We start from the raw sequence: 25830 nt of genomic DNA, 5'->3' as shown, positions 1-25830 counted from the left end.
CGCCAAGCTATACAACCATAGATGTATGCAGAGGATCAGAGTCCATGTTTGTGGTTTCAGTCCTGTAAGCCCCCGAGTCCTATAGGTTGTGTTTTCCTGGTGTCCTTGACCCCTCTGGCTGCTACAATCCGTCCTTCCCACTTAAGCGGGGCTCCCCAGGCTCTGCGTAGTGTTTCGCTGGGGGTCTCTGCATTTGCTTGCATCAGTTCCTGGATGACACCTCTCTGATGATGTGTAGACTGCCCTGTTTTCTAATTTCCTTTTTATTGATATAGTAGTAGGCCACAGAATGCACTGGAACACACTTGTGGGACAGCAGATGGCTGTCTGTCAAGAAGTATATACTGTGGGCAGCTGTGTGTGCACTGGGAATAGCTCCTTTTACTTTGACTTTGTTTTAAGACAGGTTCTCACTCACTGTAAGCTGCCCCATCTTCCAAGTAGCTGGAAAACTTCTTCATTGAAGATGCAACATGCATTTTTAGAAGATTTATTTATGTTTGAGTGTTATATATACATATATCTATAATATATATATATATATATATATATATATATATATATATATATATATATTCATATGTGCCTGGTGCTTGTGGAGGTTAGAAGAGGAGAGATCCCCTGAACTGGAGCTATAGACGGCTGTGAACTGCCATATGGGTGCTGGGAACTGAATGCAGGTCCTCCGGAAGAGCTCTGAACAGCTGAGCCATCTTTCCAGCCCACAATATGTTTTCATGCCAGGTATGCCTCCTGTACAGACTTTGGATCCTTTTCCAAGATATAAATCAGGGGTGGGTAATGAGTACCAGGGGCTCCCCAGTGACACGTACTCTGTTGATTGGAAGAAGCAGCCTGTCTTTGGGGACATTTGCAGTTCATCACATTGTGAGGTCAGAGGCAAGGATGTCTATTTTTAATCCCCAGTTTCCCACCTGGTCAAAGTAATCAGACACAGGTTTTAGACCTTTCCAAGTTTAATGAAAATGTAGGTGCTTGGAGATGGAAAGAGTTATTCTCTGTCTGAACACAGAGTTCAGTATCATTCTTGAGTTTATATGGAGTAAGTCCTTTGGGGGGAAGATCCTGCACTGAGTATCAACAGGAAGGATCATTTACAGTTTCTATAGTGTGAATAAAGCTGACTTTGTATCATCAGGAGACCTATACAGAGACATATATGGAAACAAACTTGCTACACCTGGCAAGCAGAAGGTAGAAGAACAAAGAAAGCTAAGGGCCATCTCTGGCCAGAACACATTTGAGGCCTTTCATTGGGGTCTAGGGACCAAAAAGTACTGGACTTCCAGTGAGCAGAGCAGCACTGGAGCATTCCTGCCGATGGTGCAGATGTTTCTTCCGAGTCAACTACGCGGAGCGTTCCCTACCTATAATGCTCACAAGTTTCCCACAGCACAGCAGCTGTTGAGCATGTTTATAAAGACTTTCAAAATCACTGTCTCTGTATTGGGTTGTACTACAATCCAAATTTGACAATCCTGGCTTTTCAATATCCATGACAATTAGTTTAAGCTACAGTATTTCAACTGCATGACAAACTGGCACATCAGTGAAACAGTTCTGTGGGTAGGAATGCTTGCTGTGCAAGGCTTACTACCAGAGTTCAAATCCACAGTGGAAGGAACCAACACTCAAAAGTTGTCCTCTGACCTTTACATACAAGCACACATTCCTGTTCAAGTGCATATGTGTGTATGGCAGACAGACAGACACATCTCATACACATAAACACCCCGGAGTGTTTATAGGATAGAATGTAGTTTATAAACTGTACTATAATCTGATAAGATACATAGGACCTGCTATTTGTATCTGGCCAAATGTACTCTATCTTTTCAGTAACTGCCATAGCTTTTGAATCAAAATGAAGCAAAACACTGCGACACATACCCACATCAGCTTCATGTATCTAAGTTCCTGTTCACACAATGCTTTAACTCATAAAAAAGGGCCAAATTTCAAAGTATAATCAGCCCACTGCTTCCTTTTCAAACATTTGAGGGGTTTTGTGTGTCCACCTTCAGTCACAAGTTCACCGCAGATGTAGTATGCCAGGTCAGTTTTCAGTAACAGCTGGGCCCTGATGCCAAGCCAGAATGCACTTAGCCCATGGGTTACATTGCTAGTTCATCTTGATCAGTTACTTCCCTTCCAAGATTAAACAGCTTTGAAAAATATACTTTGTTACATAACCCCGGGGTTAATGCCTTTATTCCTGAGATCTCTGCCAATGAGAAGAGGGCTCAAGTTCAGCTTCTGCTGATACATTTAAGGGTCCTGTTGTGAGGAACAGTACTCATGGATGACTGCCCGAGAGATGGGAAGGACACCTATTCCTCTCCTACCCTCAGTCAAATTCCCACATTAAGCCAAACCAACCGGAGCAGCAGGCGTGGGCTGAACTGCTCTGGCTTGAGCAGAGATGTTTTTACTGAGTTACACTCTGGCAGAGTGCCATTGGCTTGCACAGGGGGACATTACAAGGAACAGGCCTATAAAGTTGCTAGTGTGTGGATACTGTTGAAGATATTTCCACTGTATCCCACAAAGAGACTCTGATGAAAACCAGGAGAACTCTCCCTTGATTCTTTCTTCTAGAAGAAGCCAGCTTCTCTGGAGCGATTGGCTTTCATCACCAAAGTGCAGTGAACTTTCTATTTCCCTTTTGGTTTTGGTCTCTAGGAAGTTCAGGACTTAAGTTTCCTCTCATCTCTAACAACTGTATGTGTACCATATATGAACCATTCATGGTTTTACATATGTCTCTTCACTATTTCCTATACTTCAAATGTCTTTTTAAAACTATCATTGTATATACTTAAGGTATACAACACACAAATTTCTTCATATAGTGTGTATTTCTATAAATTCCCTGAGATCTTTTGAAAACGTATTTATTTAATTGTTGCGCTTGGAAAAGGCTCCTACGGATCCCTCAGTTTGCTTTTCCATCCCTGTCTTTGCCACTATGTCTCATGGATCTCTGATCCCATCACAGTGACTCCTACAATTCCTAGACTAAATCAAAGGGATGCATTGGGTACTTTCATGCTGTTCTGTGCCTTCCATGAAATATTCTCTGCCTGGAATATTGTTTGCCTGCCTTTATTCAAGGAAAATTCTGGCAGATTCAGAGCCTGAGTCTATGTCTCAGTTTGTATCTGCACTACTAATATAATGTAACACTTACTATATGCTACAAACCTCACACGCCTGGGTCCCATAGATACACAGCCAACTCACAGAACATTTGGTACTGCTGTGAGATGCAACCCTGCAGCATTAGGTATGATCCCAGAGCTGCCCGGCAGCTTTTCTTTGTGCAGAAGAATTCCTATATGCTATGAATGGGAATTGATTCTCCAAGGATGTCAACCAAGTGGAATTCCTAATTAGTATCTTCACTGAGATGCTGAAAAGTAGCTTGTGCTATACATGTAGATAGCTAGCCCCATCCTAACCTTTTCTGGATAAGCTGAAACAATGCTTTAATCTGTGATGAAGACAAAGATGATGACAAAAAGATAATTACTAGGCCTAGAGCAGCTTCCTTCTAGAAGGGAGAGCCCTATACAGCCATACCCCTATCCATTCTCACTCCTGGCACTAATAAGCTGCCCCTGGCATTGCCATCCTCTTCCCTGATTATTTGTTCTTTCCTTAGTTCTCTATAGTTCTTGTCTTTTCTGCGATGCTTCATTTACATAATGCTGGCCAATCCCAGCACTCTTGCTAATATGAACTCTATTGCTAATAAGAACTGTTTGCATAGATGTCATTTTTTTCCATTCAAAATTGCAGCGCTATCACATATGTGTACCTTTTAACAAATAATACTAAAAAATAAATGAAGTAATTAATCAGGTGCTTTTGGTCCAGCTACCTGAAAAAAGCATTGATATTCTTTTCAAGAATCTTCAAGCACCTCAAAACTAGAAAGAAAGGAAGGCAACAACAACAATATCCAAGGTAGACTGTTCCTGAGGAATGAAAGACCTGAAGATAATCTCTAACATATATGTGTGTGTGCATGCACGTGTGCGTGTGTACATGTGTATATATATAACATATATACATACATACACACATAAAAGTTATATAGATATAGATAGATAATTATATGTACACACTTGCATGTGCATGCACCTCTCTCTCTCTCTCTCTCTCTCTCTCTCTCTCTCTCTCTCACACACACACACACACACACACACACACTGAATCTAAAATATCTGTTGCACAATGTAATGGAACATGAAAATGGCATTGAAGTGTTTTGAGGCACTGTATGAAAATGTAGTAGGGGAGCAATTGCAGAGGATGTTCATGCAGTGCGTGCAGCTCTCTGCTCTGGGTTTTGAGCATTTGTTTCTTGTGTTATTGTTTGCTTTTTCTTGAAACATCACAGAAAAATGAAAAAGGACTGTCACTGTCTCAGTAAGCAGACAAAAATCCAGCTATTCCCATTTCCAATTGGATGTGCTATGGCCTAGTCAGACACTTTCCCTTGCTAAAGGCCACACAGTGAGTCGGCAGCAGAACCAATGTATGATCCCCAGCCATCTTGTTTCCCCCAGTGCCAGGCCAAATGCATCTTGGTAGTCATCAAACAAAATCTATTACAAATAGAAGAATATATGTCAGTCTGCTTGTTTCCATGTCGATGCTACCAACTCAGATTTAAACAAACAAACAAACAAAAAGCAAAACAAATACACATGCCACATACCAAAGGCCTAACTAATTTCACATAGGTTCAAGCAGGCGAGTAACGGGTACGGGGAGAAAGACACCAAACTTGCAAAGAAAACCTCCATCTTTAAGCATGACATCTGATATTTGCTCTGCCCAACCTGATGGAGGAGCCTCACTCCTCTTTATCATATGCTTAAAGGAAGGAGATGGAGTAAATGAAAGCCCAGCCTGGAACAAGGCAGAACAATCTTAGAGCCAGACCTGAGGCTCTGCCGAGGAATAGCAACTGGCATGTGGTGTGTAACAGCAAAAAGACACTCAAAGTTTTGTCCACGGCTCCTTAGCACTTGGATAGGAGATACTCATATTTTTGTAGTTGACTGAGGAAGGCACAAGGCCCTCCAAACGGTTGACCAGTTGGGAGTGTCATGAGAAAGACAAAAATATCAGTGCCCTAGAGTTTTAATTCTGAAACACTGGGCCTGAGCAATCTTTATTTTACCTTTCTCTCTCTCTTTCTCTTTCTCTCTCTCTCCTTCCATTTTTAGGAAGTCAAGTATATTCATGGTCCTGAGACATGCACAACGCAAGGAGACACTGGAGAGCACTCAGTGTTCTTGGGTTTATGATTGCCTTTTTAAACAATAAAAACATAGATAATAATCCTTCCCCCAAAAATGTGGGGTTAAAAGTTTAATCTGAGTTCAGGGTACACGCATTCCAAAAGGGTACTGTACTTGGGGAAATTACTCACCTAGAGTTTATATAAACTTTTGAAGAGATTAGAGTTGGCTGACAAATTGGAGCCAGAACACGTTTACATTTAAGGCTTAAAAATATAGATTCCACTTACAGAAAGAAATAAGGGGTGGAGGAATCACCCGTGATCCAGTGTTTCTTGTTAAGAGAGCAGGCCCCATTTAGTGTTAACCCATCCCCTCAAAGCATGTGGAAGATGCCAATCCCACAGTTGCCCCTCTCTCATGCCCCTCCTATCACTCTTGAAAAGCACATGTCACATCTGCTTGCTATCAGCATTTATCTCGCAGCATGAGTCTGACTCACTTGGAAAACTCAAAGCACATGTTTATCCCCACTGAGGAACCAGCCATTACTATGCAATTTACAGCCTCTGAGTCCCAGAGCTCACGATGCAACTGCAGAGCTGGCGAGTGAGGCTTGTGGCACTACAGCTGGATTAGATCACGTTTCTACCAGCTTTGTAAAAGGAGAAAGCATCTTTTCAGCCTCTAATGATGTCTCTTGTCACCTCCCACCCAAATCACAACCAACCCTCTCCTTGCCTAGGTCTGGGAAAGTGAGATGTCGCAAAGCCTTTGTATTTGGGAGGGAGAAGGCAACAACCATGGAATAAGTTCAATGCCTTTTGGAAACAAATGGCATCTGGCAGCACGCAACAAGTTCTGGTCACACCACCAAACCAGCATGCTCTTCTCTCCAAATCCCTGCAGTCTCAGGTATGGGTCTGACTTGACTTTTTCCCCCCTCTCTGAGCTTCTCTCCACCACCCAATATGACTTCAAGAAGCTTCTCTAACAGCAGTGCTAACCTAGGCTCATGTGACCTACCGATCTAGATCACTGCTTTAACAATGCAAACCTAGCTTATTAAGGGCCTAAACAGCTATGTTCCAGGTTAGAAAAAGTCACCAATCATAACATTCTGCTTTGTTTCGAGTATACTCTGCCTAAATTCAAGACCAGTCACAGTAGATGTCACAGTAGATGTCTCTGTGTGGATTAGGAAAAGCTGTATCCTTCCAATGTATCAGCTCATCAGAGGCTTTCTTCAGGACAAAACAAATGCACAAACAAAGGCACCGATTCTGGCAAAAGTCCATAGATGAGTTACTTATATACCAACCACATGGACTCTACTGTCATTCCTGTAATACAGGTAGCCCCTTAGTCAAGATTTTCTGTTCTGCAATTTTAGTTTCCTATAGTCTCAAAGTATGACATGGAAAGTTCCAGAAATGAATGTTTCCAATTGTGTAGTATGTTAAGCAGTGAGATAAACATAAGTTGTGCCCAAGACCCGGTTATCCTTTGTTCTCTGTGTCCATACTGTATATGCTACTCAATCATCAGTCATTTCATAGCCACTTCTGTTATTAGGTCATTCTGTCATATCACGATAGAGCTGTCCTCATTATTTAATAATGGCCTCAAAGTACAAGAATTAGAGGCCTGGTGTGCAGGTTTTTGTTCTTGCTTTTGTCCACTTGACAGAATTTTGGGTCATCTGAGAAGAGGGAATATCAACTGAGAAAACAGACAAGTCTGTGGAGCGTTTTCTTGACAAAGATTGATGTGTGGTGCCTCCCTAGGCAGGTAGTCCTGAGTTGTATAAGAAAGAAACCTGAACAAACCACGGAAAGCAAGAGTGGCATCTCTCCGTGCTTCTGTTTAAGTTGCTGACTGCAGGCTCCTGCTCTGACTTCCCTTCATGACGGGCTGTAAACTGTACTGTCTTCTCCAATTTGCATTTGGTCACAGTGTTTATCAGGGCAGTAGAAAGTAAACAAACAAGGACAGCTGGCAATTCAGACAAAGAGGCAACAATGTGCCTCTTTTAAGTAAAAACATGTAAGTTTTATGTACATGTATAAAAATATAGTAGATATAGGATTCAGTGAAGTCCAGTTTCTGGTGTCCACTGTGGCCCTTGTGAGAAGGACTCTGCTCAGCTGCCTCTACACCATCTATGAGACAGAACTTCATACTGTGCTGAGACTGCATCCTCCCCCATCCCTCCCAGGGCCTTATTTAATTCTGTGCACCACTAAGAGACCAGGACATTTTCTACCTTTTTTTAATGTAGGGTTGGATGAATCCACAAATTGAGAAACTATAGAAGTGGAGGGATGACTGCATACCTCTAAATTCTTGATTTTATCTATTAACTTTTGAACATAAATTAGCTGTGTAGCCAATGTTGCTACACAAAGCATACTTTTGAGTGAAATTTATTAAGTAAGTTTAGATGTAAATTCTTATCCTAACTATAATTTTTAAGTGTTCTGAAGGTTGAATTATTTTTGTTTTTCCAGCTGTTCAATGAATTAAAATGTTGCTATTTCTGTCTTGTGATGATAGCTGGCCCAAGTTTGGGAGGGGTAGTTAATGTACCAACCCTGCCAAATTTTAATCAAAATCAATTTTTCTTTCTTTCTTTCTTTCTTTTCTGGAGGTCAGGATGGGGTGAAACAGTCTCATTATGTGGCCCAGGCTGGCCTGGTATTCACTATGTAGCTACCCAAACTCCTCAAACTCATGACCCTCCTGTGCCCACCTCTCATATACTGGGATTACAGGCTGCCACACTGACTTTACAGAAGTCTTTTAAAGTCACATGTCCCTCCCCTTTTTTTGCCTTAGGTTATGGCCAAATGTACCTGGTCAATTCACTTAGCCAGACAGTATACTTATACCCCGGAACTTTAGAAGTTAGAGATAAAAGAGTGAAGATTTGTCCATTTAAACAGCAACAATATCATTCCACCTAGCCAGGAAAAAGCACAGTATGTCAGGGCTTTCCAGAAACAATAGTGTCATAGTCAAATATATATATATATATATATATATATATATATATATATATATATTCTGTTTTGGGATTATTTTGGTGGTGGTGGGTTCACTATGCAGCACTGGTTGCTGTGAACTCTGTGTACAACAGGATAGCTTTGAACTCACAGAGATCCACTTGTCTCTGCCTCCTGAGTACTGGAATTAAAGGTATGTGCCACCACTATTCTGGACTTAGAATAGTTTTCAAAAGGAAGAGAAAGGCCAGTGTGGTAATAACTCAGTTTAAGAAGATGTTTACTTACTGAGTCTAAACAGCACAAAAAGGAAAGAGGTAATGAAGAGCTAGTCCATATGTCTTTATCCAGACCCCAACCCTATTCTAGATCCATGCAAATCCTTTGATCTTGTCACCCATCTAATACAGCATAAGTCCAAAGCATTTTTGGGCCACCCAAATGCATCAGGCTACCCTGTTAGCAGCTAACATCATTATCTGAAAATCAAGGTCTACCAAAAACAACATGAAAAAGTCCAAACCTAAAGAACTATCCAGAAAAGGCACAGTTGCTTCTGAGGCTGGCAGGGGTAGTGGCTTTCGACTATGTGGGCCTGGACTATTATATTGGATGACGTGGATTACCAGCCTAAAAGACACAGATGCCTAATGACAGACCTGCTGCATGAAGACCAGTTAACCTACCCGAGCAGGCACTCTTCAACCGAAGCCCGCTGCACTGCTGTTCCAGCTAGTGGGCATCTTTGCTTGTCAAATAAATCAGTCTCATACGAGGCTATGCTCTGCCTCCTACATCATGTCATCCACTAACCTACCAAAGTACCAAATACTTACTGACTTCCTTTTAAGTGTCAGACCCGGGAAACGGAATACACATGGTCTCCACCATTTCTTAAGCTTTCTATCCTAGTATCCCTTGGGATGTTATTTGCAAGAGTTTTCATTTGGGCTACAATATAGGTATTTTGAGGGGAGAACTGCACTTTGTTCTGGTATCAGCTGTTAACTTAGCAGGTCTATTAACTCTGAGTCGATGTTGAATGCTTAGGGTAACTAGGTTCATGCTTCCCCTTGACTATGAGCACAAGAAGGAGTTTTGGGACAGACGTGGGGTGAAGACAGTGATGGACACTTGGGAAATCCATTTCATCTGCTTCAGAGTACTTGGCAAAATCCCAACCTATAGCAGCCCTAGTATTTGGCTCAGTGTTTAGGCTAACCTGGGCCAGAGGATGCAGCTGGGGAGTGGGTGGTGACTGGAGGCAGTAAGAATATATAGTATATAAACGATTGATCCTTTTCTCTCTATGTATCCACAGTGCCACCCAGCTAGAACAGCAAGGGAGCAATAAAGCAAGATGCCAGAGTTAATAGGTATCTAGGAGAGTGAAGGGTTAGGTAATTCTGACCTGGATAACCTCTGTGGACTGTGTAACAAAGCATTGGTGTGCTCTAAAAATAATGAAGCAAGACAGCCCAATTGCCAGGATCAACAGTGCACAGGGTGAACAGGCCCCTCTAGGCTGTCAGAAGTTCATGCACTATGGATTACCAACAACATATAGTTAAACATGCAATAAAACATAAGGGCAAGAGGGTCTGGAATATGCAGGGGAAATGAGCTATTACTCCTCTGGCATGGAAAGGTTATTGTATTTCACGTATGATTTGACTATGCTTCAGAAAAGCCATGTCAGCTTTCAACGGTGCATTTCCTTTCTTTTAAAATTAGGTTTCCTGAAGGGTTATTTTACCCCAGGTACTTTCTAAGCCAGAGTACTTTTTCAGCTGCACCATTCGCACCTGAAGGACACATAGAGTTCTCAGGAACACTTTGTGCGCTGCCAGCAGTCAACAACCAGCGGTCTGAGGTGCTGCAACCCTGCAGTGCAGACCTGAATCTGTGGTGGATGCTTATGCCATCTGGAATGTGTCTTCAGCTATCATAGAAGTGCCTAAGCACATGGCTCTAGGTTATGCAACCTTAAAACATGACTGTGTATTTTAGGATGGGAATGTTTGCCATTATTTATTATTATTCTGGTAACATTTACTATTTTGGAGGTTTGGTATTTCTGTTTTAAGAAATAACAATTTGAGTGTATGTTTTGTTTTCCCCCTTTTTTAGAACTAGCCTAACCTCCTTTTCTCTGGGTTTTGGGAGAAAGCAGCATCTGGGAACATATGGTCCAGCTTCCTGAACAATAAACTTACTTTGTTAGGATGAATTCTTTATCACTAGTGAAATTAAGTCTGGACTAATTAATCAACAGTCTACTACTTTTCCCCAGCATTGTGACTTATCTCCACAAGAATACCAGTCTCACCTGTGCATGGCATTTGGTAGAATCTCATTACAGCATCAAAGTCAAGAGCCACAGGACAAGTAGACTCTGCCTTTTGTATGAGTAGCTCCTGATCAGGATCCACTAGATCATCATACACTCTTTTTAACACTTTCTGTTCTCAGAGGCACACTGCAAGCTTCTTGGGACTTAGGCATTTAAAATTAATTGTCTATGAGTATAATCAAAGACTTTTATCTGCATCATGGTATCCAGCACTCAGTGTTACGGGAAAGTCTGCGGCAGCACTGTTTCCCATCCGTCCTTCCAGCCCTGCAGCATTATTGTTTCCAGAGTGGGGCTACGACCCCTTAATAAACACCTTAAGGGAATATGCCGAGAAGGGCATGGTACTAACGAACCCATATTAAGCATGGCTTGTAGCACACTCCCATCTCTTTTTCTTCAAGACATAGAAACAGAATATCTAAAAATATAGCTGGGTTACATGAAGATTAGTGAAAGCCTGAGAGTAACATGGCTTATGGAGGACTTTTACCTGGCAGAAAGTGTTCTAAGACAAAAGAAAGATCAAGATGAGGCAGAAATGATGGGCTCTGGATCTGACTATGGCATCGCAACAGCTTATATTCTCTCACCTGTAAAGGAAAGCTATGGAAATAGTCGGTAACTTTCAACCCCTCTCCCAGCACTTTTGTGCCTGATCCTGTAAGTTTATTTTTGCTCCACATTATATCTAGAAGAATCATGACAGAGGACAATGACCATGCAACAGTATAAAAGAAGGTACTTCTGACAGACACAGCAACCATATGAAAGGATGACTTCTATCGTCTCCTCTACTGCAGTGTGGCATCTGGCAGAGATTCAAAATATGAAGAGTCTGGCCTTGTGAGGTGTTCAGTCTTCACATAACAGCACATACAGCAGGAGCTAAAGTGGAGCTGACCCATGTCAGTCTCCCACCACCCACCTACTACTCCCTACAATACCCCTTGGCCCCATTAAGCAGTGAATGCTTACTCACTGACCCAAGGTGTGTTCTCTAAAGCACTGTAGAGGGTTGGGTGTACGCAGACAAGCAGGAGCTGGAGAAAACACAGGGTCTAAAAAGAGTAAGTAGTCATGGCTTCTCTGATGCTTTAGGATGGTTTAGTACAGTCACCGTAAGTTTCTGGCAATAAATTTTCCACACTTCTCCATCAAGAGTTAAGTTACTATGTCCTGTCAAAATGAAGGTTTAGCTTCTCAGCTGTAGTCTCAGTACTCAGAAGATTGCCAGTCTCCCTGACAAGACCTTTCAATACTTGGTTTTAAAGTATGTTAAGAAATGAAGGGCAGATCTCCAACATATATAAAGAACTCAAGAAACTAGACATTAAAATTCTAAATAACCCAATTAAAAAATGGGGTACTGAACTGAACAGAGAATTCTCAACAGAAGAAGTTCAAATGACCAAAAGATACTTAAGGTCACGTTCAACTTCTTTAGCGATCAGGAAATACAAATCAAAACAACTTTGAGATATCATCTTACACCTGTCAGAATGACTAAAATCAAAAACACCAATGATACCTTTGCTGGAGAGGTTGTGGAGTAAGGGGCACACTCATCCATTGCTGGTGGGAATGTAAACTTGTCCAACCACTTTGGAAATCAGTGTGGCGGTTTCTCAGGAAATTCGGGATCAACCTGCCCCAGGACCCAGCAATGCCACTCTTGGGAATATACCCAAGAGATGCCCTATCATATTACAAAAGCATTTGTTCAACTATGTTCATAGGAGCATTATTTGTAATAGCCAGAATCTGGAAACAACCTAGATGTCCTTCAATGGAAGAATAGATGAAGAAAGTGTGGAATATATACACATTAGAGTACTACTCAGCGGTAAAAAACAATGACTTCTCGAATTTTGCATGCAAATGGACGGAAATAGAAAGCACTATTCTGAGTGAGATAACTCAGATCCAAAAAGATGAATATGGTATGTCCTCACTCATTAGTGGACTCTAGCCATCCAAGAGAAGCTAAATACTAAGGTGAACCCAAAGAAAAACATATATAGATCCTCCTGGAAATTGGAAGCAGACAATATCACCAGGTAAAAAATGGGAACATAGGGAGGGGACAAGGGGAGAGGGGAAGAGAGAAAGGAGAAGGGAAGGACTGGGGAGAGCTTGGGGGAGTGGGATGGTTGAGATGGAGGAAGGACGGATATAGGAGCAAGGAAGAAAATATCTTAATTAAGACAGCCATTTTAGGGTTGACAACAGACTTGGCTCTAGAGGGGATCCTAGGTGTTCATGGAGATGTCCCCAGCTAGGTCCTTGGGCAGCAGAGGAAAGGGTGCCTGAACTGGCCTTGTCCCATAGCCACACTGATGAATATCTTGTGTATTCGTCTGGCAATGGATGGAGATAGAGACAGAAACCCACATCGAAGCACTGGACTGAGCTCCCAAGGTCCAGTTGAAGAGCAGAAGGAGAGAGAAAATGAGCAAGGAAGTCAGGACCACAAGGGGTTGGTCCACCCACTGAGACAGTGTGCCTGATCTAATGGGAGCTCACCAAAGTGAGCTGGACTGGGTCTGAATGAGCATGGGATCAAACTGGACACTCTGAATGTGGCTGACAATGGGGGCTGACTGAGAAGCCAATGATAATGACACTTGGATTTGTTTCTACTGCATGTACTGGCTTTTTGGGATCCTAGTCTGTTTGGATGCACATTTTCCTAGACCTGGATGTAGGGGGAAGGGCCTTGGGACTTCCCACAGGGCAGGGTACCCTGTCCTCTCTTAGGACTGGAGGGGGAGGGAGGAGGATGAGTGGGGGGTGGGAGGGAAATGGGAGGAGGGGAGGAAGTGGAAATTTTGAATGGTATTATTTATAAAGCAATTTAAAAAAAGAAATGAAGAGCAGGAGCTTTCAATGGCCAGCTTATTAAAGACCCCGAAGAAGGCAAGTGAGAATGACATCAGTGGGATGCAGTCATGATGGACTCAGCGGGCTCTCAGATGGACACGGAAGATCAGAAGCCATTTACCTGTTCATAGCTTAGTGTGTACACTTGTGAACACAAACCGTTTAAAATATGTGTGGCACATGCCTGTAATCCTAGCTCTCAGGAGGCTGGGAGAAGAGGACTGGAAATTCAAGGCCAGCCTGGGCTACACAGTAAAATCCTGCTACCCAGCTTGTAGTACATGGTGAAAAGCTGTTTCCAAACAGACAGAAAAACAAACAGCACTTGGGATACAGCTTAGTGGTAGACTTCTTGCCTAGCTAGTGCAAGATCCTAGGTACAATCCCCAGCACTCCAGCCATACGCCCTCCCTCCCTCCTCCCCTCCCTCCCTCCTCCTTAGAAATAAACAGGCTCTGACTTGGCCCCCTTTCCCACCACCTATTTGCTCCTGGATCGGCAGCACAGATGCACCTGCTTGTACCCCACTTGGGTTGATCTTTCTAATGAACACTGGGAACTATGACAAACAAAACTCTAACAGCAAAAGTGGGAAAATTGGGGTGAGTAACACCCATTAAGCTCTCTCATCACAGACTGTACTAATCTTGGAAGAGAAAAGCTAATCACACAACTTTACAACAGTGAATGAAGCAAAATGTGTCTGTTGGGAGCACTCACTTTCAGTGATTCCTTACTGTCCAGCTTTTTGAAATAACAGGTTTGACTGAAATTATATGCAATCTATTTTCTTTGGTTGTATTTTTATATGAAAATGAAGTAATAAGTAATGAATGAATGAATGAATGGAGCTGAGCATTATTAAATATTAAAGTTATAACTCTATTACTAAGCCGAAGTGAGGAAATGATTGGGGAAAAGTAAGAGAAAAATTATTCTTCCCCCAAATCATCTTTTACAGTATTTACTGTAAAAGGTCAATACTGTGTCCATGGCCAAGGTTGCCAGGTAATTAAGCAGCCTCTGAAGCTCCTGTGGCCACGTGAAGAAGGATAGGGGCTGACTGTCTGCTTGCTCTCATATATCCGAGTTATTAGAAAAGAAGTTGGGAAAAGTTTTCTTTGGATGCTTGGGAACTGGACAAACTCCAACATCTAAGCCAAGACATCTTTCTTTTTCTCAAATGTATTCTTGGTTTGTTTAATCTAATTTTAAGGCAAAATTAAGATCACTGAACTCATCAGAAAGTGAAGCATAACATAGAGTCCCTGATGCTTTCATCTTCAACATGACACCATCTCCACGTGAGTGTGATCCAGTGATGAAGAGATTGCTACTTGAGCTTCCACAATGTCTTTTGATCCCTTGAAATCTGTTTATTCTCTTCAACTGAACCGGTTCCTGTGGTTTTGGTTGTTTAGGAGAAACTGCTTTTGGGAAGATGGAGCGCAAACAAAATGGTGAAGCAAGTGTATCTTTCCTGTGTCTACATATAAGATGGTAGAAATAACTGAAATTAGCAGTACAGAATTCCAAACGGCTGTTTCATATGACTGAGATATTACCAATATGGTAGCAAGAAGCAAGAGTTCCAGGGGCAAGAATGCAACAAGAGAAGGGACACAGCTGAAGGGTCAGAAGCCTCAAGGCCTTTTACAGAAGAGAACTGGATAGGCTGAGGTGAGATGGAGTTGGGGAGGCAAATCAGAACTTTCTACACTGCATATCTGTGACCCATTCTATGGCTGCCATCCCAGTGGTCATCCTAGTTGAAAAGCCATGTACTTACATAACTAATGTTTCACTCAGCTGTCCTCGCACCACTTAAAATGCATGTGTGGCCTCATCTTTTGGTTTGAATATTTACATGGTAATACAGGCAAAAAATCCTTTGTGGAAAACGCCTTGCTTTATGATTTCCTGAACTAATTTGCCCTAAATTTAAAGATTAGGAGAAGCAATATAAGAGATTAAGGGCATCAATGACGACAGGGTGCACCCTCATTACAGCCTTATCTAAAGACAACTACCAAATCTCTGGGGGTGGGGGTGGGGCTTGATATTATGCTTTCTGGAAAAAGTTATTCTTCTTGAATGTCTTCTGCAGTGGACAGCTCCGACTCCAGGTCAGCTCCTTTTGGCCTCGTAGGCCTTAACTTCCTACATCTTTCTATTTTTTAAAGGCTCTGGGTAACTCCTGTATGCAGTCAGAATTGCGAAACTCTGCACATAAGGAACACAATAAATAGCTGGATGAATGATGACTACGTCTCATTAACAGAAGGAATTCAGAATGGAAATGAACTTTTGATAATGCTTGATTAGAATGTCAGTGGTTAAGTCAACGTCTTTGGCTTTTGACAAAATGTGACGCAGTATCCCAGGGAAAATATGGGTACAAAGCTCAGTCTCAGCTTTATCACACTTCCTTAGTACAGCGATTCCTTGGACAATATTATTAAAAGACAGTACAGGACAAAACTCCTGATAAGACTTTGACAATTCCTGTCTCTCCCTCCTGACTCAGCGGGCAGGCATGAGTAGGACCTGGGCAGAAACGGCCACCACACTTGGAGTTCCACATGAAGTTTCTGTCTCTTGCATTTCCTTAGTACTCTGTGATTGCTAGATTATAACAAAAACTCCTATGGTTCTAAACTCACTCTCTCACTCTCTCACTCTCTCTCTCTCTCTCTCTCTCTCTCTCTCACACACACACACACACACACACACACACACGGATGTCATACTTCTAACTTGGAGGATTATGTGTGAGTTAATTTATAGTTGTCTTAAACTTGAAACATTCCAGGAAATTCAAGTATTGTTAAATATTGAGAAAAGGAAAAAAAAGGATGGGGTGGTGGAAGAGAGGGAAAAAAGAAATGTACAATTAGTTTTTAAGTCAAATTTCACTGAAAGAAAATAGGCATAAACTCATTAATGTATATAGAGCCTTTGAGGAAATAGTTTTAAAGCACAAGATACTTCGCACTGACATAGGTGTCAAAATATACAATGCAGAAATGATGGTGGCTGAGTGTGGAGGCTCATACCTGCAATCCCAGCTCTTGAGGAGTGGAGTTTGGTGGGCTGCTGTGAGTTTGAGACCTAGCAGTACTACATAGTTCAACACTGGCCAGAACTATACAGTGAGAATATTACCTTAAAAGAAAAGAAGCTAGGCATGGTGGAGCAAGCCTTTAATCCCTGCACTCAGGAGGAAGAGGCAGGCAAATCAAAGTTCCAGATCAGCCAGGATTCCAAAGTGAGATCCTATCTCAAAAAAACAAAAACAAAACAGGGACTGGAACGGTGGCTCAGTGGTTAAGTATTGTAGAATATTAGTTTAAGATATGAACTTAAATGAAGTTACATTCATTTATGCTGTGGAATATTTAGGGATGCACAGAGCCTTTATTTCTCTGAACCTCAGTTCTTACCTCTGTAAACCAGGGGTGAAATATGCACCCCTGCCACCCTAGCATTTTTCTGAGGATATGATTCACAAGGTGCCAGGCACACCGCAAAATTCTGAAAACCATCGTTTCTGGCAGGTGTTTTGGTACTCTTCTGGCTTGTTAAGTGGCGGAGCATGTTTATAATATTTGAAAAACTGAGTTGATTAGACCTACAAACTCTACTATTGCAAGGAGACAAGTCAATGAATTTTCTGATTACAGACAGAAAACAAACAGAAGACGGAGGAGAGAAAAGAAGGCAGCCTCAGATAAAGACATCAAAACTGAAAGGATGATGTATAGCTGAGTTGTTCTTATGTTTGCTGCCACATCTATCCCAGACTTGCAGCTGAAGGAGCTAGCAAGCTCGGAACCCTAAGGAGCACAGGAAGGAAGAGCAGAAAGAGCAGCCAACAAGTGTGTTCTCCTTAGGGCAGCCTAGCAACAAAGGGAGAAGTGCTGACAGAGGTAAATGGATTTCTTTTAGGATGATCACATTATACATTTTTATACAGTGTGCTTTCATTTCAGAGATGGTGGGAACTAATGCACCACTAGTCTAAAATTTAACTCCTAAGCAGAGATGAAAAAAATCTAACTTGCTTTTAAATACCTCATAGATATCATATCAAACACACTAAACTGTTACACTTCATTCTGTTAACTGTATTTTATTAATTTAGTTACTATGCAAAGTAATGGAGTTTCATTACTTATACACACACACACACACACACACACACACACACACACACGCTTTGTACTTGTGTCCCTTCATCTTCCCTCCCAGCTTCCTTCTGCTGGTCTTTTACTCTCTGCAAATGCTGTCTTTTAGCTAAACACCATGAATGAACTGTGGCTTTCCCTTCACCCTTGGCAGCAGAGCTCATGTGAGTGCTATGGTGAGGAGGCCACTGGGGTGTCACAGAGAAAGACCAGAGGAGACTCAGGATCTTTACTGCTGCCATAACAACACCATGCACACCCTGCTGCCAAAGGAGACCAGGAAGAGATGGACCTTTCATACCTGCTCATCAATAAAGCCACAACAAACAGACCTCAGGTAGGTACCAGAGGGCACGCAGGAGAATCTGGCCTTCTGCCACCAGTTATGTAGTACGTAGTATTGAGATTCTGTTTCTCTCTCTTCTAATAATCTCAGGTGTAAAGGGGGATGCCACAATGCAGATTTCAAAACAATATAAAAATATTCTATTTTAGAGCTGGGCATGGTGGTCCACACTTAACCCCAAAACTTGGGAGGCAGAAGGAGGCAGATCTCTGTGAATTCTAGACCAACCTGATCTGTATAGTGAATTCTAGGCCAAGGAACTGGGGATACAAGCTCAGGAGGTGATGTGGTGGTGTGCACCTGTAACCCATTATTTCTATGGCAAGATGGGAGGCAGAGACACACAGCAAGCTAGAAGATAATGGGCCAGTACACTACATAATGACAGAAACAAGACAGCTACTGCCTCAACAAGGTGAAAGTGGGCACTGACTCCCAAAAGTTGTTTTGTGGTCTATACAATGCAATATTGCTGGCAACACACCCACCCACCCGTGCATGCGCGCGCGCACACACACACACACACACACACACACACACACACAAGTTACTAATATCAGAAATAAGACATGCGACCAGTACAGCTTACACAAAGGGGATGGTTCAGGGGCAGAGTGATGGCCTTGAATTTGTGAGGACTGGGTTCTAAACCCAGCAGTACAGGAGGGAGGTAAATATTAAGAATAACTCTAGATGAAGAACTTTGAAAGTCTAAGTTGTCTTTTTTCTCAACCACAGCCCACTCACTATGAAATAAGATGAATTAGTCATTTTAAAACAGTCCAAAAAAGAAACAATCTACCTACTGACAGATGAATGGTAAATAAAATACAGTTATGTGCATATTATAGAATATTATTCTTCCTTTAAAATGGAAAATTCTGATATGCTATAAAATGGGTGAATCTTAATTATGTTAAATGAAATAAGTCAATTAAAACAGGAAAACATGTATAATTTTCCACCTGCACCATCAAATTAAGCAAAATAAGTCACCCCCCACAGAGCAGCTTATTTCCCCTTTATTATGGAAGCGAGGGGAGAGAGGAAGTAAAATAAAATAAACAAATAAAATATAACTTATATAACTATTTATAAACAGATGAGTAAATAGTATCTTATGTTTCCATAAGATCTCAATAAATGATTTTCTAGTCATTATACTAATATACAGTATAAGACAATGATCAAGTAAATGTTTTTTACCAAAAAAAAAAAAAAATGGGACGGGGTGCTGGAGAGATGGCCCATCAGTTAAGAGCACTGGTTGCTGGTCCAGACAACCTGAGTTTAATTCCCAGCACCCAAACAGCAGCTAATAACCACATGTAACTCTAGTTCCAGGGGCTCTGGTGTCCTTCTCTGGCCTCTGCCAATACTGCACACATGCAGTGCCCAGATATACAGGCAATCAAAACACTCATAAGCATTGCACACAAATACGACACATAAAATAAAAATAAATATTTTTTAAAATGTTTAAAATAAATTCTTAATTTTTTTTTAGGGGATGGAGATGTAGCTAAGCTGGTTGAGTACTTGCCTAGGGTGTACAGGCCCTGGGTTTGATCTCAGGTAGAACATACTCAGTGTTGTGGCCATGCCTGTGATCCGACACTTGGGAAGGGGAGGCTAGAGGATGAGAACGTCATGTTCATCTGGGGCTAGGTTGTGAGGTTGAGATCAGCTGGAGACACATGCAATCTTTCCTCAAACAAACAAAACACATCGTTTGAATGAAATGTTCCCACGGTATAATCAGGACAAGCAGATCAGAACATGACAACAAAAACTCTTTTGAAAACAGTCTGGTATTGGCATAAAACAGACAGGAGGACCAATGGAAACAAATTGAAGACCCAGATATCAATCCACACACCTACGAACACCTGATTTTTGACAAAGAAGCAAAAATATAAAATGGAAAAAAGAAAGCATATTCAACAAATGGTGATGGCACAACTGGATATCAACATGTAGAAGAACGAAAATAGATCCATATCTATCCGTGCACAAAGCTCAATTCCAAATGGATCAAAGACCTCAACATAAAATAAACCACACTGAATCTCATAGAAGAGAAAGTAGCAAGTACACTTGAATGCATTGGCACAGGAGACCACTTCCTAAATATAACCCCAGTAGCACAGATGTTGAAAGAAACAATTAATAAATGGGACCTCCTGAAACTGAGAAACTTCTGTAAAGCAAAGGACACAGTCAACAAGGCAAAATGGCAGCCTACAGAATAGGAAAAGATCTTTACTAACCCCACATCAGACAGAGGACTGATCTCCAAAATATACAAAGAACTCAAGAAATTGGTCATCAAAAGAATAAAAAGTGGGGTATAGACCTCAGAGAACTCTCAACAAATGAATATCAAATGGCTAAAAGACACTTAAGGAAATGCTCAACATCTTTAGCCATCAGAGAAATGCAAAACAACTCTAAGATTCCATCTTACACCTGTCAGAATGGCCAAGATCAAAAAACACTGATGACAACTTATCCTGGAGAGGATGTGTGGTAAGGGGATGTGTGGTAACACTCCTGCATTGCTGGTGGGAGTGCAAATTGATACAGCTGCTTTGGAAATCAGTATTGCGATTTCTCAGAAAATTAGGAAACAACCCACCTCAAGACCCATCAATACCACTTTTGCGTATATACCCAAAGGATGCTCAATTATACCACAAGGTCATGTGCTCAACTATGTTCATAACAGCATTGTTTGTCACAGTCAGAACCTGGAGGCAACACAAATACCCCTCAACCAAGGAATGGATAAAGAAGATGTGGTACATTTACACCATGGAAGTGCTAAACAGCGGGAAAAAAATGACAACTTGAAATATGCGGGCAAATGGATAAATCTGGAAAACATCATATTGAGTGAGATAACCCAGACCCAGAAAGATAAATAGAATCTGTAGTCATTAATAAGTGGCTTTTAGACATAAAGCAAAGAAAAACCAGTCTATGATTCACAATCCCAGAGAACTTGGACAACAATGAGGATCCTAAGAGAGACATGCATCGATCTAATCTACATGGGAAGTAGAAAAAGACTAGATCTCCTAAGTAAATTGGGAGTGTGAGAGGGTAGAAGGGGAAAGGAAGGGAGGACAGCGGAGAATGATATATAGCTTAATAAAAACAATAAAAAATAAAATTTTGAAAAACAAAACAAAAACAAAAAACACAAAGGCTGTGCAGAGAAGTACGGCAGAGCGAGAGGACTCAGGAAGGAGGACTCATCCATCATTCCACACACACAGATATTTCTCTTTCTGGGATCTCCTATTTCAATTTTTTTCTCAGATAAACTAGAACTCCTACAATTCAAATGCGAAACTGGCCTTTTATATACGTGTCTTCATCCCCTAAAGGGTTCCATGCAGGGATCATTTCATCAAACACAAAAACAAACTTAAAACAGTAAAGATCAAACTAGGATAGTCTGGGGAAGTAATTAACACATGGTCCTTTGAGCCAGACCACAGTTGTATAGTATCCTGAAGCTCACTGCTGTCCCCACATCACTAGGCTGTTTTGTGCCTGGAGTGGGAAGTAGATAGGACAGAGATGCTAAAACACTGTCACAGAAGTGACTTCTGGGGATCCCTGTCATCAGCAAGTTCCAAGAAACAACTGGTCATTGCTGTAGCAATTGATCCCTCATGCATCAGGAGAAACCCCAGCAGTGTTAGATCTCCATGGAGACAGAAAAAATGAAAACTTCCTCTAAATTTGCTGGGGTACCTCCATCCTTTCATCTTTCTCTAATAACTCTAAGTCAGACTTCAGAAGTCTGCCATTTTTGTTCCTGAGGACGACGGCCCTGCCCTGCACCATGTTTGTGCTACTCAAAGCCTTTGAATGCCATGACAGCAAGGTAGGGAGAGGTGGAGATCAGAGTAAGAAATGGCAGCATTCAGAGTTTAAGTTCTGGGTTGGTCCCAGGTCTCTGCAGCCAAAGGGCCAGGTTTGCTTAACCTCTCCCATTTCCCTACTTGGAAAAACTCTGTTAATAACTATCTGTCTCACACAGCATGCAGAGCATTGGACATAGCAGGTGTGAAAGGACTTTGTAAGTATATGAGCCAAAAAGACAATAGTATTCCTCAGTATTGCCAAGGTCAAAGGACAAAAGCCTTGCCAAATTGTATAAATTAACAGAATACATGAAGGCTAAACACCAAGTCCAAAAATACAATGGAGAGGGAAAAAACCAAAAGTCTACCATTCTAAAAGGTCCTTTAAAAGTCTTTAAGAGGAAAAGGGGGGGGGGGGGGGAGGTGAGCCATGGTGTAGAAGCAGATTGCCTGGAGTTCACTGCAAGTGTGGGCTGTATCATGAGTTCCAGGCTAGCCTAAGATAGAAAATAAAATGTCTTCGGTGGGGGGTATCCCCAAACTTTGGAAAACCAAGGGAGTGAAGGGAGAAGTAGTAGTAGCTCTGGATTGCCTCCAGATGTAGAAGGTAAATGTATTAGATCTTTGTAGATTGTATAATTTAGCAAATGGCAATAAAAGAGTACCTCCACTAATTTGTACAGCATATAATTCTTACCTCCTGTATGTTCTGACAGTTTTTAGCACTTCTAGCTGGGGATAAACCAATTCTTAAAGGCAGAAAAGTCACCACTGGAAGGAAGCCTTTAATAGGCAAACTACCCACCCAAGAGCCAGACCTCTCCTATCTGGCCCTGTGACACAGGAAGCAATAATCCCTCTGTCTTTACTCCTCCCACCATCAAGCATCAGGCAACTACACATCAGACTCACACTTTGGTCTCTGAGGCAATCAGACTAGATAATCCTCCATTACTTGCCCTGCCTTGCATATCTGCCTTTCTGTGAAAACCACAACTCCAAGTTGTCTAAGACTGTGTATTGTAGAAATGAGTTTGTCTCTAGAGCTGAATTATGAAAACTCTGCAATAATGCCACAAGCATATACTTTAATGAGAAACGAGATGACCTGGACTCTTTCTGCCTAGTAATAAAAACCAAGGATGTTTTATTAACAGTCCATCTTAGTAGAGAGCAGATGGGAAACATAATCAAAGGTATTCACGACTCTCCTGAAATGCTTTACTATTTCCTATGACTGTCAGAAACTAGATCCTGAAGCTTTTGGACTTTCAAACAAGGGGCTTTTGTTTCCCTTTGAGGCCAGTGGGCCCTTCTTAGATCTTCCACTACAGCTTGCTTTTAGCACAAGATCTTGTAGTTGAGGAGACAGAGGTGAATGGAAAGGAATAAAAGGAATGCAGGAGAAAAAGGGATGTGTAATTAGCAGAATTACATAGGAGTCTTCTGTGCCTTTAATTTAGGAAGTCAGTGATTTCAGTCAGCTTCTTTCCAGTATAACACACGGCATCTGCACCCCATAGACTCTGCCACCCAGACTGAGGCAAGTCTTCACTTGGTCAGAGGCTTAAGTGACTCCAATGACTGACAGCTGACTGAAGTCTCATTTAGATATTCCTGTCTCTCTACAAATTAACTCTGAGCACCTGTAAATGTTTCCAACCCCCTGCCAAATGAGGAGCCAAAAGATGGTTCCATGCTTGGGTTTTGCCAGCTGGGTGGAAGCTAATAATTCTCAGCACTCTAGCAAGCAATCCGTGGAGCAAACGGAGCTGGCTGTCCCAGGCCAAGTACAGGTGATACAGTTGTTTTCCCCTTTCCAACACAGCCCAGAAAACCCTCTAGTTCCCTTCACTTGGCTTGTGAGCACAAGACTTGTCTTTGTTATTAACTATTACTTTTATGTGTGTGGGTGTTTGACTTGCATATAAATCTGTGCATCTTGGAGGCCAGAAGAGGTCAGATTCCCTGGGACTGGAATTACATACAGACCCTTGTGAGCTGCCTTGTGGGTGCTAAGCCTCAAACCTGGGTCCTCTGGAAGAACAGTCAGTGCTCTTAACCACTGAGACATCTTTCCAGCCCCCACACAGCCTTTTTGATACACATGGGCTAGTCTAGTTACTCCAGCTCGTAAGCAGGTGAACTCTATCAGTGGCCTTTTGTTCAGCCCACAGATAAAGCCTTGGGGATGGAGATGATTATTGCTCGGACTATGCGCTGTCACCAGTAGCTTTGTAGCTAATTTAGGCCAGGTTTTCTTTCATTGTATGTGTGGTATAGAATATGTACACTTTGGTGTGAGTGTGTACACATGTGCAGGTGGGTACGGGAGTGATGGGGGGTGTAGAGGCCAAAGTCTGGTGCTGCTATCTACCTTGATCACTCTCTACCTTATTTTTTGAGACAAGACCTCTCTGAATTTGGAGCTCAACAATTTGACTAAGCCGGCTGGCTGAACAATGAGCTCCAGGGATCTCCCTGTCTTCACCTCCAGTGATAAGATTATAGATGCAGCCCCCCCCCCCCAGCAACTTATCTTTACATGGTACAGTGATGCAAACTCCTGCCCTCAGGTTAAAGAGTATGAATGGGGAAGCTCTTCACCAATCCAGCCGTGACCACAGCCCCTTGAGACAAATTTTTGTTGTCATTTTAAAACTTCATTATGTATTGATTTACAAATTTATTTGGGGGATATGTGTGGCATGTCAAGCTGATTCTCTCTTTTCATCTTGTGGGTCCTGGGTATTGAACTTTCAGATAGGCTGGCTTAGCAACAATCACCTTTTAACCATTTCTCTGACAATTTTTAAGATAAGATATTTAGCTTACCAGCAGCATTCAAAACTCTTGATTTCCAAGGGCCTTTTCTAGAATCAGTCACAGTTCCTACTTTCCTTCCTAAGCCTTAGTTCAATTTCCTCCTCCTTATCCATCTCTTAACCCTCATAAAGTCAGATGTGTAATTCTCTGTGGGTGGAGCCACCTCCCTAACACTGAATGTTTTTAGGTGCCAGGTCATGTGCCAAGAACCAGAGATAAACAATTATATATATATATATTTTATGAGGAATTCAAACAAGGAGGAATCGGTGATGAAAATACAAAAATTTTACCTTTTCCAATTTTACTCTCCTCCTGGAAAATAACTATTGTTAAAAAATCTATTTTCTTAATGAGTGTCACAGTGTATGACTTCAATCCTAGCACCTAGGAAACAGAGGCAGGCTGATCTCTGTGAATTCCAGGCCAGCTAATTTCTATAACTAAACAAAATATATGCAGAGACTCTCTGCATTGCATCCTACATATGCACTCATGGAAATGTGGGGTGAAGTGTGCACATTTACAAATGCCTAGGTGCCTATTAGCATATCAGAGTGGATGCTGGTCACCAGGTTCTCCCAGTACCGCAGTACTATTACAGAGTCCTGTCTCCTCTCAGCAGTTCACTCCTCACCCCTGCCCCTGCTCTAAACCTGGTTCGGGAGGATAGAGCACTGCAGAGTCTTCCAGATACAACAGTCTCTCTTCCTTGGGAGAAAATTGTGCTGCTAGAAGAGATGAAAAGATTTTGTTGCTATTGTTTCTTGTCAGTGTGTAGGTGGAATACAGGGTCTTGTGGGTAGCAGCACTGAGCTACATACCCAGACAAGAAGAGTTTATTCAAAGTCATGTTTAACACCATCTTATAGAAAACTACTTCCTTCATCCAAATTGTATGAAAAAGAAACGGACTTCGGAATGGCATTTATAGCTGCCACTAAAGCAATGTTCAGAACACCATCTTCTAATGAAAATATATTATGTAATGTCCTTAATCATTTTTCTATGCAAAATGAAAGTTCCATGCTAAATTTCATGGAAGATTTAAATTGTGGCATGAACTACAAGTGACC

At 41.7% G+C, this 25830-nt stretch overlaps 1 protein-coding gene across 1 annotated transcript in view; it reads right to left on the bottom strand.

The window, feature by feature from the left end:
* The window catches only part of LOC121443369 (collectin-12-like), a 189132-nt gene that overhangs the window by 77914 nt on the left and 85388 nt on the right, over positions 1 to 25830 (bottom strand). The gene's annotated exons all lie outside the window — the stretch shown is intronic.

This window comes from Microtus oregoni, unplaced genomic scaffold, assembly GCF_018167655.1.
Source record: "Microtus oregoni isolate MIOR12 unplaced genomic scaffold, Mior012 000105F_ref0000443, whole genome shotgun sequence".
NCBI classification, from domain to species: domain Eukaryota; kingdom Metazoa; phylum Chordata; class Mammalia; order Rodentia; family Cricetidae; genus Microtus; species Microtus oregoni.
The sequence above is the reverse complement of the archived record's forward strand: the minus strand, read 5'-3'. Positions and strand labels throughout refer to the sequence as shown.